General features: G+C 43.3%; 1 pseudogene; it reads left to right on the top strand.

Annotated features, from left to right (window-relative positions):
* Nucleotides 1–7,729: 7,729 nt before the first annotated feature.
* LOC129165378 (lysophospholipid acyltransferase 2-like) lies at nucleotides 7,730–13,902 on the top strand (annotated as a pseudogene).
* The last annotated feature ends 284 nt before the right edge of the window (nucleotides 13,903–14,186 follow it).

The following is a 14,186-nucleotide window of genomic DNA, read 5'->3' as shown; positions in this document are numbered from 1 at the left end:
GTCTGGACCTGAAACTTCCAGCCTCACATGAAGGTCCGCTCAGCTCCAGACCCGGTTACTCTAGTTTACTGGTTTAGTTTCACCAGTATGAAACATTGATCTAATCCTAACTAATCCCCTCTGGAGCAAAGAGGATTCCACCAAATCTGAAACACAACTTTTCAGCTTCTGGTTTATTCACTGGACTGCTTCTGTTGTTTTTGTTCAATTTATTTTGTTTAATTTGTTTCTACATCTTTTTTATTGTCAATAACTGACTAAAAACACAAACAACAGGTTCATTCTTAACCGACCCACAGATTTGCAGTTTAGCATCAAATCAGCTGATGCAGAGATTTCTGGTGATGAGTTAAACATCATCAGAACCAAAGACACACACACACACACACACACACACACACACACACACACACACACACACACACACAGATATTAGCTTAGATGTACACAAACACGCTTTTATATAGTTTCTTATTGCTGATGTTTGACGAAACCCAGAAAATGCGATTAATACGACACAATCAAATACCAGATATCGTATCGTATCGCCCTGACAGCGATACAATATGATTAATACGAAACCTGAGCTGCCTGAGATGCAGGACATCTTTATCCACTTAAAATAGGGGTTCCCAATCCTGGTCCTGGAGCACGTTTTAGTGGTTTCTCTGCTCCAACACACTAGATTCAGTGGTTGAATCACCTGTGCAGCAGCTCATCAGGCTCTGCAGAGCCTTCAGATTGAAGAGAGGTGTGTTGAAGCGGGGTTAAAACTAAAACCTGCTGGATACCAGCCCTCCAGGACCAGGATTGGACCTTCTGACCTAAAACTAAAACAGGTCTAAAGAACTTCTGCTTAAAAAATCCTAACAGAACTTTTTCATCTTTTTGTTTCGGTTTGAGTCTTTAAAAAAATTTGATGCCTCCATCATTTTTCTGAGACGTCTCAGATGGCAGTAATCAGGACAGTGTCCCTTAGAGTGAAGACAAGGACATCAAGCCGGTGTGACTCAGGCTGGGACACTCGGCTGAGACGACGTCCAAACAGGACGCGTCAGAGCTGGGACGGCATCACCGCTTGAGCCTATGATGAATCGGCCCGTCTCCTTTTGATTCTGCCAACTGGACCGAGGTCCGGTTGAGATTAGGAGCGGCAGAAGCTCCGAGGAGCGAGTGACCGAATCCCAATGAGCAGCCGAGGCGTCAGATTAGACCGTATAGGAATGAAGACAGGAAGATTTCTGAGGAGGATTTACTCAAAGCTGCTCTAAATGAAAACAACAAATCTGGCCTCAGGGAGGAAAATAAGGAATAGATTTGGTGTTTAGTCCAGTTTCACCTGGAAAATCTGAATTTGGGTTTAATTTAACATTTTCAGTTCTTAATTCACCAGGATTAAAATCATCAGAACTAACGTTCAGCGATTAAATCAGCATTTTAAACTAAAGATTAATCTGGAACAGACTGAGATTAGCACTCAAAGCAGCAATTAAACAGAACAGACCCAAAACACAGGATTAAAATCAGAATATTCTGGATCATCTTTCAACCGGTTTTCAGGGTGAAGATCATTTCTGGATTAGCGAAGGCACAGAAACGGGTTTTTAAATAAATTTATTCATTTTGGACACAAAAGTAAACAAAACAAACTCTATTGGTGTGTAGAGTTAATAATTAATGAAAGAGTGTCAAAGAAATCCTGTTTATTTTTATGTATGTATGTATGTATTTATTTATTTATTTATTCAATTAAATTCAATTCAAGTTTATTTATATAGCGCCAAATCACGACAAGAGTCGTCTCAAGGCACTTCACATAATAAACATTCCAATTCAGGTCAGTTCATTAAGCCAATCAGAAATAATGTTTCCTATATAAGGAACCCAGCAAATTGCATCAAGTCACTGACTAGTGACAGTGACTATACAGCAATCCTCATACTAAGCAAGCATAAAGCGACTGTGGAGAGGAAAACTCCCTTTTAACAGGAAGAAACCTCCAGAGAATCCCGGCTCAGTATAAGCAGCCATCCTCCACGACTCAATGGGGATCGAGAAGACAGAGCAGACACACACACACACACACACACACACACACACACACACACACACACACACACACACACACACACACACACACACACACACACACACACACACACACACACACACACACACACACACACACACACACACACACGCACACACGCACACACGCACGCACGCACGCACGCACGCACGCACGCACACACTCACTCACCGCCCGTTAGGATGAATCAATGCAGCCTTTCTGACTTGGAACAGCAAAGTATCCCATAATGCATTGTTTCACAAACCACTATACTCCCAACACCAGAGCAGAACGCTAATAACTTGTTTTGTATCAGAAATACAGATAAAGAAATATAAAGTTGGCTGTTATTGTAAATAATTGTGTGTGTTTGTTTTTTCAGACTTTTCACCTCCCTCAAAATGCTAATAAGCTAGCCAACTATCAAAATAAGAGCATAGCTCTGTTTTGATGAAAAATAAGCTTTTTTCTTCGTTTAACAGCAGGAAAGGCTGGTACTTCGTCAGTTTAGATCAGAAGTGGACAAAATATGTAAATATAGTGTTCATTGTTATGTTGTTATTTAAGGGACAAACTAGACTTTTATTTTTATATGGTCATTTTTGTAACCATAGCAACAAGCTGCACTTTTTGCCATGACGCTGGTTCTGCTCCTCCCGTATTCGGTGGAACGGGTTTTCTGCTGTACTTGCCAAGAACATTGTAGTGTGTCCTTGGGTACTGAGAAGTGGCCCAAGTCTTTGAACTCACCATCACAGCAACAGGTCATCCATATGGGGTTTTTTACTTCCTGAATAAGAATTCTCAACTTAAAATAAATGTAGTCCTATGAAACTGGTGTTGTTCTAAACCAGAATAATTTAAAAAGTAATGTGAATCCGATTTTCATAACTGACCAGGTCAATCAGGTGGGCGGAGTCAAACAATTACATCATCACTTCTGCCCGTCTGATAAGCCACACCTTTTCTCATTTGACTTTTTTTAAATTATTGTTTTGGATCAGTTTTTCGTTAACACAGTATTCAGCATGTTTCAAAACAGTCGTGAAAACCAGTTTGAACCTTGACCTTTGCTCACATGAGCTGAAGGTGTTTAGTCCAACAGGAAGTTGGCCTAAATGGATGATGGATGGATGGCATCTGATGCTACAGTTAGCTTAGCTTAGCTATTTAAAGCCTTTTGCTGCTGTGATTTTAGTTTCTTGTTTTAATGTTTCGACAGTTTGAATAATCGGGTTATTAGTTCAATCAGTTTAATTAAAGGGACACTATGCTGTGCTCTGATTGGCTGGGAGCCAGACTTGTGGCCGTTCAGGTGGATCACGTGGTAGTTTGGCCTGGCAATGTCTGACGACACGTTGCTTTTCCAACCCGCTCATGGAACAGCCAGGGTCCAGAACCAGGACCCGAGACCCTTTAGCAGGTTGTGTTTGTGCTGGTCCCAGACAGCCTGATGCCTGCACACAACTCTGGCTCACCCCTTGAGTTATGCAGCCCATTTCTGCACCAAAACTCTGAGAAAAATCAGCTAAAATCCAAAGAGAAAGTCCTTGAGGAAGTCTGTGGAAGTCCTGATCCAAACGGATTAGAGAAAATCAGAGTCAGATTAAAACTTTTACTCAGGGTTTAGTTCAGTTAAATGCTTCGTTTAATTTGTTTTATTCTGTTTTGTTTTGATGAACATATAAAAACAATAATGTTAAATCAAAATTCTTTAAATGTGTTTGTTATTCCTGTTGTCTGGTGCAGTATAACCAAAGGAGCTTATGGGAAATAAAATTCTCTCCTCAGAAGATACAGTCCAGCGTTTGTTAAACAGCTCCGTTAAGAAGTCATAAAATGGATTTCTTTAGGAATTAACGAGCTGCTCTCACAGCTCAGATCCTTCTGGGTCCATCAGAAACCTCCTCAGAACCATCAAACCTCGTTAATCCCAGCTCTGTCTGGGTCCGACGTTCCTGCCGAGTGTCAGCTGAGTAATCACTCACTCACACACACACACACACACACACACACACACACACACACACACACACACACACACACACACACACACACATCGCTTCAGATTACGGACAGATCAGATGCTCCTGAACGCAACATAAGGCTCTTCATCATCATCATCATCATCATCATCATCATCATCACCAACAGCAGACATGAATGTTTAATAAAAACAAGCCTTCTGCTAACTCGCTGTCACTAATGTATGGAAACACAATGATGTTAAAATCACAACGCAGGCTGTGGCCTGTGTCACTATGAGGTTAAAAAGCAAGTAGATTCCTAGCCTGAGCTGATCAGAGGCAAGATATTTTTATATTCTGACTATTATTATCGTCTCTCCTGCCTCTCCTACAGCCTCCATCCACTCTGTTGAAGCCTGTGAGAACTTTCTGTCTTTCTTTGTGGACAAAGTCAGTAAGGTTAGATCTAGCATCTCTCCTTTAGCCTTAGCGCTGCCTCTCCCGACTCCAACCAGGCCCATCATCCTAGATAGCTTTGCTCCTGTTTCTTTACCAGAGTTAACCAAACTAGTTAACTCTATGAAGACCTCTGCATGACCCCTCCACATCTTACCCTCATCTTTGTTTAAAAGTGCTTTTCAGTCCATCGGTCCCAGCGTGCTCTCTATAATTAATGCTTCTCTGGTTTCTGGTCAGGTCCCTGCTTACTTTAAGAACGCTGTAATCCACCCGCTTCTTAAAAAAACGAGTCTTGACCCCTCTCTCCATAGCAGCTTCAGACCCATCTCTAAACTTCCGTTCATCTCCAAGATCTTGGAAAAGGTTGTGGCTAAACAACTCACAGCTGCTCTTGATGAACATAACATCTATGATTGCTTACAGTCAGGTTTTCATAGAGCTCATTCTACTGAAACAGCTCTTCTTAGGGTCTCTAATGACCTTCTGACTCACAGTGATGCAGGGGACTCCATGCTTTCGTTCTTTTTTAAACACAGAAACAGTTTTGTTTACCTGTTTTTAGCTACAAACAGATAAACAAAACTGTTTCTGTGTTTAAAAAAGAACGAAAGCATGGATTTACAAAGACACAGCAAGAACACACCTAAGATGCAGGGGACTGTTCTGCTCTGGTCCTGCTGGACCTGACTGCAGCCTTTGACACTGTTGACCATCACCTGCTACTAGAGAGGCTGAGAGATGGATAGGCCTATCAGGAACTGCTCTGGAGTGGTTATCCTCTGATCTTTCTGAGCGCTCCTTTTCTGTGGCCGTCTCCAAGTTTAGGTCCTCCACCACCTCCCTTACCCATGGTGTTCCACAAGGTTCTGTGCTGGGGCCTCTGCTCTTCCTCCTCTATCTGCTTCCTCTTCAGCACATCCTGAGCTCCTTCAAAGGAATCTCCTACCATCTTTATGCAGATGACATCCAACTGTACATCTCCTTCAAGCCCCATGAGATGTCTATGCTGCAGCTGTTACACACCTCCTTAGACTCTATCAAAACCTGGATGGCTGAGAGCTTTCTACAGCTGAATGAAGATACGACTGAGATCTTCATCTGTGCCCCAGACAAGCTGGTTCCCAAAGTCAGAGACTCTCTTGGTCAGCTTGCTTCTCACACCAAACCTTCTGTCAGGAATCTTGGCGTGACCTTTGACCCAGCTCTCACCCTGGATTCTCATGTCAGTTCTATTGTTCGCTCTTCCTTCTTCCATCTCAGGAACATTGCTAAGCTGAGTCCCTGTGGCGCCGAGGGCACTTGTCAGAATGACCCTCATGCGCTCCGGAGGAAAAGTAATACTGAGGAGGCCGTTGTCCAGTGCAGACCCAAGTGTACTTTATTTACATTTAACAAAATTAAAATCCAGGCAGCACAAATCCATGCCTGCCGCTCCATCCAACACTCAACTCTCTCCAACAAACACAGAGCTGTATTTATAACAGGTGTGCCTAATTGGATTAATCCTAAAACTCAGACACAGGTAAATACAAAAATACAATCTTCCAATACTCTTAAATTATACTTAAATCATCATCTCTAAGATCTCATTAAATTATTACAATACAAAAATAGAAACATCCTTAATCAATCCTAAAAACATTCAGTGAAACTAATCTGCATTCCTGGAGCAATTTCACAGGTCACCCCTCCCATTCCTACTGAATGGAATGCTCCAGAACCTTCTTTAGGTGCTCCAGCTCCCCGGGGACTCTTTTAGCTGGAACACTTGCAGAAGCACAAGGGAAACAGGTAAGTACAAACATTCAATCATTTATTTACCACTTTAAATCTTCTATATTCATACTAACTCTTCTTACAGGTCCAAACGCTTCCCCCCTTCAAATAAACATTAAAACAATCATTGAGTCTGGTTTCATTTATCCTTCAATCATAGAAAAACCTGTGTAATGGACTTGCTACATTACAGTCCCATTCTGTCCCGTTCTGAACTTGAGACAGTTATCCACACCTTCATCTCCTCACGCTTAGACTACTGTAACTCTCTTTTCACGTGTCTGAGCAGAACCTCCCTGAACCGTCTACAGGTGGTTCAGAATGCCTGTGCTCGGCTTCTGACTAAGTCCTCCAAACACACCCACATCACCCCGCTTCTCCTCCAGCTTCACTGGCTGCCAGTCAACTTCAGGGTTCATTTCAAGATCCTGGTTCTGGTCTATAGGGCCTTACATGGACAAGCACCATCTTATACTGGTGATCTTCTTAGTCCCTTCACCCCCAGCAGGTCCCTGAGGTCCAGTGATCAAAGCCTACTGGTTGTGCAGCACCAGGCTAAAGGTCAAAGGTGACAGACCATTTGCTGCTGTGGGCCCCAGACTCTGGAACTCTCTCCCCCTGAGCCTGAGATCAGTGGACTCCTTTAAACTCACCGACTCATTAAAACCGACTCATCTACTCATGGGACAGCGGCAGCTCAGGAGGTAGAGCAGGTTGTCCAGTAACCAGAAGGTTGCAGGTTTGATCCCGGGTCTGATCGGTGAATGCTGCTGTTGTTTCCTTGGGCAAAACATTTAGAGAGTGGCACCAGTACTCAGCATCCTCACCCCCGTCAGTGCCCCAGGGCAGCTGTGGCTACATTGTAGCTCATCTCCACCAGCGTGTGAATGGGTGAATGACTAATTGGGTTTGTAAAGTGTCTTGGGGGGTTCCAGGACTCCAGAAGGCGCTATAATTCAGGCCATTCAGCATTAATTAACAGCCTTGTGTTTGCGGGTGCTAGCCGGCGGCCATCTCTAATCTAGACAAACTCGTCTCTGAGTTCAGTTAAATTTTTAACTTTTTGTTTATTATTGTGACTTTTTGAGGATTTCAGAGATGAAGAGCTTTTTAATCCTTGTCAAACTATTTTCAGTTTTCAGTTTTGTACTTTTCTTATTAAAAAACCCAAACAGACATGTTTTTGGTACCAGTTCTCCAGGTGTTGTCTCACAAAACAGCTGGATCCAGCTGCGGACCTAAATCAGCCACCCAGCTGGACAAACCTCCTCCAACCGGTTTGGGTCTCTGACCTGCTGCGTCTGGGATGTCCGGAATGTCGTTAATGGAACACAAACATCAGAAAACCGACTCATAAAGCAGATTTTAGCTCAGTTCTGTCCAAAGGTCCAGATCTGACCGTGGATTGTGTCTGATTTTCTCCCCTGCAGCCAGACAGTCCAGAAATCTTTAAAGTGTTTTTGCATCGATACGTTCTTCTGGCTTTCTGGAGGAGTTTAAATCAAATTCATTCAGCGTTTGTATCAAAGACAAGGTTAAAGCAGCTGTTGGATGAAACCGGAGATGACTGGACAGTCTTCCTCATCCTCCTCCCTCTGAGACGAACCCATCCCGCCCTGATGTCTCTGTTCCCTCTACGTTGTCTGCAGGTGAACTTTGTGGTGTGTCAGCTCTGCGCTCTGATCTCAGCCTTCTGGTTCCGTCTCTTCCTCCATCCCAGTAAATCCAGTCCCTTCATCCGACACGTGGTGGCCACCGTACTGGGACTCTACTTTGCCATGTTCTGCTTTGGCTGGTAAACCTGAATGTGATACTTCCGTCTCACCAGGGTTAAAAAGCTCCTGGTTTGACTCTGCTCCTTCCTGATTTCCAGGTACTCGCTTCACTTCCTGTTTCAGAGTGGACTCACCTACGGAATCATGATCGTGACCGGAGTCGAGCACATGCACAAGTGAGATTCCTTATTCGGTAGAACTCCAGAAACCTTCTGACCAATGTGGACTTGGTGTGAATCCTTAGAGCTTCCTGCTAGACTTCAGGAGATGCAGCCAGGTGCACAGGCTGACGTTGACTCATGATGGTCAGGAACTCAGTCTGACCTCCTGTTCCTGCAGGTACTGCCTGGTGGTGGCCCTCAGTTACCTGAGTCTGTGCCAGATCACTCGGGTTTACGTCTTCGACTATGGCATGTACTCAGCCGACTTCACCGGGTAAAACCCACATCACTCACTTTAGATCATCTGTAGTGAAAGTTGGTGAAGGTGAAAGGTGAAAGTGGTGTTTCCTTTCAGACCCATGATGGTGATAACTCAGAAGATCACCAGCCTGGCGTTTGAGATCCATGATGGTAGGCCAGAGCTGGAGCGGGTTGATGGTCGACGCGCAGAGCTGTGGAATGTAAATGTGTCTGTTTTCCTCACAGGGATGGCTCGGAAAGAGGAACATCTGACAGCCGGACAGAAGATTTTAGCCGTAAGGTTTGTTCCATCGTGTTTGAAGCTGAGATTGAAGCAGTTTTGTTCCCAAAGGATTTTATCTCTGTTCTGCAGCGTTTCAGACACTTCACCTTGATCTAGATGTGTGTGTGTGCGCGCGCGTGTGTGTGTGCGTGTGTGTGTGTGCGTGTGTGTTTGTGTGTGTGCGTATGTGTGCGCGTGGGTGCGTGTGTGTCTGTGTGTGTGTGTGTGTGTGTGTGTGTGTGTGTGTGCATGTGTGCGTACGTGTGTGTTTGTGTGTGCGTACGTGTGTGTGTGTGCGTGCGTGCGTGTGTGTGTGCGTGCGCGTGCATGCGTGTGTGTGTGTGTTCAGGCGAATGCCGAGCCTGCTGGAGTATTTTAGCTACAACTGTAACTTCATGGGAATTCTGGCCGGACGCACGTGCTCCTATAACGACTACATCGCCTTCATCGAGGGAGACCCTCGTCGCCACCGAGACCAGGAGGCCGACAGGAAGTCCAAGAGCCAGCTGAGGCTGGACGAGCCTTCGCCAAACGTAGGTTGCTGCTTTGGTCCCTAAACGATAACAGCAGGGATGTTCCTTGTTCTGTTGGGTTAAGTTCATGTCCTTGAAAGCCAAGACCAAGTCAAACTGTCTTTGATGGGAAAGTCAAGTCTTACACGTCTGAAAAACAAGTCTTCAAGGGCCAAGACAAAGAAAACCCATAGAACAAGCACCACTTCCTGTTTGTGCGGCAGCCATGTTGGATTTTAAGGTTCAGCTTTATAAGAAGTTAAAGAGGACAACTGATTAAAATAAAAGCTTTAGCGATGCCGCAGGTCTTTTATTTTGTAAAATTACAGATAAAAAGTTTGATTTCGGCTACAATGGAAACTTAAACAAGACTAAATGTGTGTCTCCTCAGATGGAGGTTGTCCGTAAAGTGGCCACCTCCTTCTTCTGCCTCCTGGTCTTTCTGTCGGTGTGTAAAGTTTTCCCCGTAGAACGTAACATTGACGACGACTTCATTGCCAACACACCGTTCTACGCTCAGGTGTGCTACCTGTACCTGTCCATGGTGACCACCAGACCAAAGTACTATTTTGTGTGGACGCTCGGTGGGTAGTCACCTTTACCTGGTTACCTGGTGACTTGTTTGATTTTAGTCTAACCTGAGTTTGTCCCACTGAACAGCTGACGCCATCAACAACGCGGCTGGTTTTGGTTTGAATGGTTACGACAGTAACGGCGTTCCCCGCTGGGACCTCATCTCCAACCTGAGGATCCTGAACATTGAGGTAGGGCTTTGGGTGAATGAGGGACACTTCTCCTTAACACATTTAAAGTTTCAGTCTGACTGATTAGACTCTGGCTTTGTTCCAGTTTGCCACCAGTTTCAAAGTTTTCCTGGATAACTGGAACATTCAGACAGTACACTGGCTCAAACGGTTCGTCCAAAGGCTTTAAAACACAAACAAACATGTCTGTCTTTTCCTGATGAACTATGAATGAATTTTGCTTTAGGCTGACCTTTAACCTTTGGTAAACAGGGTGTGTTATGAGCGATGTCCCTAACACCCAACAGCAGCTACCTTCATCCTGTCGGCCATGTGGCACGGCGCCTATCCAGGATACTACCTCACCTTCATCGCCGGCATCGTGGTCACACTGGCTGCCAGAGCGGTGAGCTGGAATACTGGATGGATGGATGGATGGATGGATGGATGGAAAGATGTGATTGGATGGATGGATGTGATTAGATGGATGGATGGATGGATGTGATTAGATGGATGGATGGATGGATGGATGGAAAGATGTGATTGGATGGATGGATGAATGTGGCTGGTGGGATGGATGGATGGATGGATGTAATAGGATGGATGGATGGATGTGATTAGATGGATGGATGGATGGATGTGATTGGATGGGTGGGTGGATGGATGGATGGATGATGGATGGATGGAAGGATGGATGGATGAAAAGATGTGATTGGATGGATGGATGGATGGATGTGATTGGATGGGTGGGTGGATGGATGGATGGATGATGGATGGATGGAAGGATGGATGGATGAAAAGATGTGATTGGATGGATGGATGGATGGGTGGATGTGATTAGATGGATGGATGTGATTAGATGGATGGGTGGATGTGATTAGATGGATGGGTGGATGTGATTAGATGGATGGATGTGATTAGATGGATGGATGGATGTGATTAGATGAGTGGATGGATGGATGTGATTAGATGGATGGATGTGACTAGATGGATGGATGGATGTGATTAGATGAGTGGATGGATGGATGTGATTAGATGGATGGATGGATGGATGGATGTGATTAGATGGATGAAGTACGTTTATTGTTGCCAATTGAAACTACGTGTTTTTCCCCGTAGGTCCGTCACAAAGTCCGGCCGTACTTCCTTCAGTCTGCCACCCATAAATTGGTGTATGATGTCATCACTTGGGCGGCCACTCAGATCGCCATCTGCTACACTGTGGTTCCTTTTGTCCTGTTGTCTGTGTGTCCATCTTTAAAGTTTTACAGGTCAGTGCAGCAGTGCAGGTAAATCACCTGTCATTAGGCTCAGACTTGGTGGGTTTCAGGTTGAGTCCAACTCATTCCTGTCAGGTGTTGCTCATGTGTCCTTTGGTCAGTCGTCATCAGATCCCTTTAAATTATGATGGAGATCAGATTCATGGGATCTGCTGACATTTGCCTCGGGTTTATGTGTGTTTCACTGAGATTGAGCCAGTCTGAACTCAGATATGAACCCATCAGCTTTTATTTTATTCTGACTTCTGTAACCCGGTCTAACTGGGTTTATGAACTCTAACCAAGCTGCTTGCTCTGCAGGTCGTGGTACTTCAGCCTCCACATCCTCTGCATCCTCCTGGCAGTGGCGATGCCCATCAAACCCAAACACCTGCGCCTCAAAGTGCAGCAGGAAAGCAGTCCTCAGGATGCGGTCCAGAAGACACTGGAGGCTGCAGACGGCACCTACGCACAGAAAGAAAAAGCATCATGAGACGGAGGTCAAAAGTCAGTCGTTACTTCATTTTTCATGGACTTGTGTGGAAGGACGAGGAGCCAAACAGGCCCAGTGACCTTCCTGCTGAATTAGGTACAGAAACACAACGGCCAAAACGGTTTTATTTGGATTCAGAGGAGGTGAGGATGAAGCAGGTCCTGGGTCGTATTTTTTTTTCAGAGGAAGCTTGACTGCCAGAACTGACAGATTCAGCAAAAATCTGCCATTGGAGAAAATAAATAACGTGAGTTTACACGGAGCAGCTGTGTGTGATCGGTAAGAGCTACACTGCCATGGTGTTGAACTGACTCCATCTTCCTCCGGTCAGAAACCTGCTGATCAACGCAGTTAAAACGAAACCACACGTGTATAAAACAGCTGGATCATTAAATAAATAAAAGTCTGACTCGTTTAAACTTCAGAGTATTTAAAAAAGTTCCTTTTAAAGAAAAGTGCCAGTTATCGTTCCACTCAGTCACCTTAGTTCTTCTGAGTTGCACCAGAAAAGCGAAATGCTGCTTGTTAGAAGTCGCCTCGGTGAGTTTACAGTTCAGGTTTGTGTGATTTTATCTTGGCAGAATTTTGCCTGAAACCCAGATTTAACCTTCTAATGTGAACTGTGATGCTGCACAGATCACGTTTCTTCTCCATGAGAACAATCATCAAGTATTGGCTGCTTTTATTTTGAAATTTATTCTGAAGGCAGTGATCATGGCTTTGATGGGGGTGTGGGGTTTGGTGGTTAGGCTCTACAGATTAAAGCATTTAAATAACTCCATAAAACTTCAAACCCCACCTAATCCTCTGATATTATTACAAACATCTGGATAATACTCTCAGCATTCCAGCTGGATGTGTGTCAGAAGACCTTCTTATTGGATTTGATGAAACTTAGCTCAAAAATATAACTTGTGTTAAACACTTTTTTCCATGGTCACTAAAATCCAACACAGGAAAACAGTCGGAGGTGTTTATTCTAGTGTGAAAAAGGAGCGACCAACAAAAACATCTGGAAGCATTTAAAGATTAAAATATAAAACACCTCATGTTTCATTTCTATGGAGTTAATTTTGTTTCTTTATTAATTACAAAAAAGTACCAAAACTGAAAAAAAAAAAAAAAAAAAGGAAACCAAATTCTAAAAAACTGCAAACAAGGTTGTGGGCGAGGCCTTTTTGTGGAAGATGAAAGGCCTGTCTTCATTGGCTGATGTCACCAGTCTGCTATTACCAGCTAAGGGCTGGTCCGCCAGCACAAAGGTTAAAGACGTAACATTACGAACGGTAGAGGAACATTTACGTTTGTACAACGTGACAACAACTAAAAGGTTTTGAGAGCAAAGAATGGAGATGCACAAGCAAAATGTTCAGGTTTTGAAAATATATTTTTTCCTTTTGAAAATAAAACTTTCTGACTCTGATAGAAAATGGTTTGATTTCTAATTCAGCTTTAAATAGACATAAAAGTTTAGAGGTAAACTTAATTAATTCTTTTTTTTTTTGCATTCCATTTTTTATTATTTTGTTTTAACTTTGTCTTTTGTTGAAATTACTTTTTTGAATGATTAATAAAAAACTAAATTAACTCCATAATTCTTGGCTGCTTTACATGTTACCACAGAAAACTGTTTAGGTATATAAATCTGTTTATTTTTACTAACAACAGAAATGTGTCTCTTCTTCAGCAGTTCAACCGTGATAACCAGTAGTTTTGTTTAGCTGCAGACGTTTGTTTTAGGCTGATTAGCTAACAGCTGATCCAGCTAATCCAGTTGAGATCTGCGGTGGACAGTTTGCTCTCTAGCACCTGTAAATGCTATTTTCAGACAAACTTTCAGATTTGAGTTATTTAATTTAGCTTTTCTCTTGACCACTGTTAGTATTACGTGGCTCTGGTGTTGTACTTCCCATCAGTGTTTTTGAGTCTTTTTCTTCTTTTCTTTACTAAACCAAACGATCTAGATATAGCTGTATGTTTTACATTAGTACTTCTACTGTTGGCTTCCCTCCATGACTCCAGGTTGAAGACGTGAGGATGAATCTGTGGATAAATGTGACATTGGGATGGGAAACCGTCCACCCATCTGTAGGGTTGATAATTGTTTGTTTGGACTTCATGTTTGATTTTTGTAAATGTGAATAAATGTTGTTTTTTTAAATACTTTAAGTGAATGTTTATTGTGTTTTAATACAAACATGTTGCAAAAGAAGAAAAGGTACACACACACACACACACACACACACACACACACACACACAGCTCAACAATAATAATAATGCAGAAAATTAAAATTCACCAAACACTTTCAGGATATTCTTGTTTTAAATCAGGAACAAAGAAATGAGATTAAATATCTTTTGAGTGTCTTGAACAGAAGAGAGAGGTGTGTAAACAGCAGAACTGATTAGAGTTTCTGACTCGTTTACCAAAGGTAAACTAGAGGC

The sequence above is a fragment of the Nothobranchius furzeri genome, chromosome 2 (assembly GCF_043380555.1).
Source record: "Nothobranchius furzeri strain GRZ-AD chromosome 2, NfurGRZ-RIMD1, whole genome shotgun sequence".
Lineage (NCBI taxonomy): Eukaryota > Metazoa > Chordata > Actinopteri > Cyprinodontiformes > Nothobranchiidae > Nothobranchius > Nothobranchius furzeri.
This window is presented reverse-complemented; position numbering and strand designations above follow the sequence as displayed.